The 3874-nt window shown below is 55.4% G+C and overlaps 1 long non-coding RNA gene across 1 annotated transcript; it reads right to left on the bottom strand.

Moving 5' to 3' along the window:
* Nucleotides 1-331: 331 nt before the first annotated feature.
* On the bottom strand, nucleotides 332-3702 carry LOC105986482. Its single transcript, XR_001175108.1, has 3 exons — nucleotides 3596-3702; nucleotides 2030-2174; nucleotides 332-848 (listed from the first exon to the last, which is right to left on the bottom strand). It is a non-coding gene; the product is annotated as an uncharacterized LOC105986482 (long non-coding RNA).
* Between the last annotated feature and the right edge of the window lie 172 nt (nucleotides 3703-3874).

Here is a 3874-nt window from a genome sequence, read left to right as displayed (position 1 = left end):
GAGAAAGGGGATATTTTTGCCTCTTCCTAGAGGAAGAAAACTCATTTTCCCAGTGCACCCCCCATCCCTCCTTCTCCTGTACAGATGAGCTTAATTTTCTCCCCTCCTAATGAAGATGGATCAAAGCCAAGCTGTATATTCATGAAGGAGCCAGTCAGGGAAGCGGAGTGAGGGGGCGAGAGGGCAGGAAAGAACTGCTCCCATGGAGAGGAAGTAATTAATTTTAAGAGAAAGCTAAGACAGGGAAGCCCTTGGTAATCAAATGTCAAACCCCAAATGCAGATAGCTAGAAATGACATGAGAGCTGGGAGCATTTCTTTTACTCATCCACTCATGCATCCAACCAGCATTTATTGAGCACCTACTATGCTCAGGCAGGGATGCCAGCCAGCATTAGGAGATGGCTCAGCACCTCCATAACCACAGCATAGCCCACTCTATAATCCACAGTAAGTGAATTAGGGACAGATGGGAGCTGAAAACGAGGCCTCCTGTCGCCAGGGTGAATCATTTGTAAAAGTCCCACTAAATGGATGACGATATCGACCTTTTGCATTGAGGATTAGCTGTTTAAATATCAGCAGCTGTTGACCCCCAGCTTTGTCTCTTCATGGGTTAAAGCATAATGTTGTCCATTTGCTTTTCCATTCACTGATTGCATTGCTCCCTGACAAGTTCTGTCCTTCATCTCCAAAAATTAGATTAGTCCTTCCCTTTCGGTGTCTGTTGTGATACCACAGCATTGCCATAGCAACAGACTGTGATGTCAACAGAATGCCTGGCACTGCTAAAGAGAAGCACGTCGGTCCGAAAGGAGATCTGTCATGTGAAGTACAAGGTGAAATAACCTAGAAAGCCAGAGGAGTTTGGCTGTAAGCGTGGCGTGTAAGATGACAGCGGGCCTGGGGCCTGGTTCGCTGCAACCAGTTACACACTCTTAAGACGCTCCAGCTCCACTGAGGACGGAGAGAGGGCAGGGGTGCCTGGAGGCAGGGGCATGGCGAAGGTGACCTTCAGAAGACCTTCAGACCAAGGATCCTGAGACAGCAGAGGGTATTAGGAAAGGGAAAGAGTTGATCAGCCTTGGAGAATTCGGGGGCATTCACACTGACGTGAACCGCCTTGCTCCTGAGAACTCAGTCACCAGCTGGACTTTACCGTCTTGTGACTGGGAAGATTTGTAGCAATAAACAGTGACCGTCCCCACCCCCTCCAGTCTCATTTGCTGCCTCCTTTCTTGCAAGCCATGAGAGAAAGCTTTCCTTCTTTATCGTCTGAGCAAAAGCCCAATCTCTGCCCTCAGCAGGGACTCCATGACATCTCTGTCCAGACCTGCTTGCTTTCTTCATCCAGCTGCTTGCCAGCTGGACCAGCCTCCGTGGAGGGCAAAGGCGTTGGTGCGGGGTCTGAGACAGGGGAGTGTGGCAGGGGCAATGGCACAGACCCTGTGGGCCTTGGGCCCCTGTGGGGATGGAAGGAGGCTGGGAAGGCTGAGGAGAGACCGGGACACTCCCCAGTTCATCTGAGCACCTCTGCCGCGGCAGCAATCGGAACGAACCTGGAGCCTTGTTTAACCCTTGTGTCCAACAGGCTCTGAAGGGTTGGTTTCTCACTCAAGAGCCTGTGTCTGGATTGAGAGCTGGAGAGGCAGGAGCACTGTCTTCCCTGCGGGTCGGGCTGGCAGGAGTTTCTGCCGTGCAGATGGGAATGCAGCCTGCCCTCCTCCGCCTGCCCAGACACTCTGTGTCCTTAGCTCAGTGAGGCTGGACTACCTGGAAGCCGAGCACCTGCTCCTTGCATGCCTGTCTCTCATTTCTGCATTTCCCCCCCTTTGGGAACCTGAATTGGGAAGACACCCTCCCTTCTCGCTCATTCCGCCTCCAGTCCTCTGGCCGGTAGCATTCTGGCCGAATGCTAGGAAGACAGAGAGCCACTAAGGCACCTGGGTGCCCCCTCCCGTCCCCCGGGGACCGCTCCCTCCCTGGTCTCCCGTGCCAGGACCAGGCAGCCAGTCCCTGTCACCACTCACCTTGCAGCTCTGCCACCGTGTTCTGGGTTGGACTGAAGGACTGACTTCTCAGAGGGATGGTAGCAGCAGGGTGGCTGGCAGGTCCTCTGAGCTGCCAAAAAGATGCTGAAGTTTCGGGCTGATCGCCGGGTCAGGTAGGGATTTCCTGCACGGACCCGTGAGCCCAGGGAAGTAACAGAAGGCCAGGTTGGAGCTGGGGGCTTGGCGGCAGGGGCGGGGGGGGGGGGGGGAGAGGGGGTCTGAGGGAGATGACCCAGGAGGAGAGCGAAGTCAGGTCAGTGGTTGCTGCATTGCAGTGTCTGGGAAGGGGAAGCTATTTTGAAATTGGTAGCGCCAGGATGGGGCGAGGACGTCATGTGTAGGGGTTGCTGGGTAGGAGGCTCCAGGGGCAGGCAGAAATGTGCCATGCCCTAGAAGACTCCAATCGGCTGCCGGCAAACCACGGGCTTCCCCGTGTGCGTCTGTCTGTACCACTGCCTGTAGGAAGCTCCCAATAGTTACTGCCAGAAACATGCAGAGCAGAGGGGCCGGGCAGGGGATGGGTGGGGGGGCAGGAGGTAGGTGGTTGGGGATGGGGTGGGGCAGATACCCCGCACTACTGGATAAGCAGAGAACTTGACATCTCAAGGACTTTCATTGTCCCAGATTGCTTGGTGCTCCCCAGACCTGAGAAGTGGGGGGCAAAGCCAGGGACAAGGCTAACAGGAGACAGATACCCTCCCTGCAAAGATCTACTGTGGTTAAATTGAGGGGAGCATCATTCTGGCCCTGGGAGGGAGGAGGGACTATAGATTTAGGGTTCTGGCTGGCAAGTTCCAGTTTCCAGAGAGGCTTGGCCACAGCCTGCTGCGTCTGTGTCTCCAGCATGGCTTTGGCTTAGATCTGAACAGCGATGGTTTAGAAGCAGGGGGGAGAAAAACCAGCCTTTGATATTATCTTTAGCTTCAGCAGACAGCCCAAGGGCTGGGAGGTGTCCTGGGCAGTTGAAAGAGGGTGCCCAAAAGTTGATTCTGTTTCTCCCAGACAGACAAAGGGGCCAGGCGAGGGGCCCTTTCTTGTGGCACCGACCTGGGCAGGGTCAGAGTGAGCTCTGGCTCTTTGCAGCAAGAGTGCAAAGGGTCCACCTCAGGAGACTCTGTGCTTGCTCTTCCAGGCCGCCAGAGCCGACTTTAGGGGTTCACGGTGTTTCTCAGGAGGGGTGGGGGAAGGGGACCCTGTAAGGAATCTGGCCATGCCCCTGACTGGACGCTGTCATGCTCTGCCACGCCATCTCCTCTTACAGAGTCTATGGCTGACGGCTGCATTGGTGACTTAGGACCCACCCCCCATCCCTCCTCCAGTCCTCCTGGAAGTTCTCTGCCCACTTCCTCCCTATGACCCCTGAGAGCCCACCGGGGAACTAGCCTGACCTTCAGCCAGAAGAGCCGCCTGTACCCCCATCTGTCTCAAGTACACCCCGCCCCTGGGTCTTGCTCCTCCAGGCTTCCTGGCAGCTGTCCTTACAGCACCCCACCCTGCCCTCAGCCACAGCCCTTAATTAGATCCAACTGTTCGGCCAGCACTGACCTTGAGGCCTGGTGGCTCCTGAGGGCTCTGTAGCTCCAGTAGCCTCCAGACAGGAGACCCTGGGGTAGAGTGGGGCCAAGTTATGCCCCAAGCTCAAGAAATGGAGTTTCTGGGCTTCTCGTTTCGTTTAGAGCAAGAGAGAGACGGAGTACAAAGCAGAAGTGGAAAAGCCCAAGGTCAGAGGAGAGTTCTTCCAGCAAATAAGGAAGCGTGGTAGGGTGTGTGTGTGTGTGTGTGTGTGTGTGTGTGTGTGTGTGTGTGTGTGTGTGTGTGTGTGTG

The sequence above is a fragment of the Dipodomys ordii genome, unplaced genomic scaffold (genome assembly GCF_000151885.1).
Source record: "Dipodomys ordii isolate 6190 unplaced genomic scaffold, Dord_2.0 Scaffold35, whole genome shotgun sequence".
Taxonomy (NCBI): domain Eukaryota; kingdom Metazoa; phylum Chordata; class Mammalia; order Rodentia; family Heteromyidae; genus Dipodomys; species Dipodomys ordii.
The sequence above is the reverse complement of the archived record's forward strand: the minus strand, read 5'-3'. Positions and strand labels throughout refer to the sequence as shown.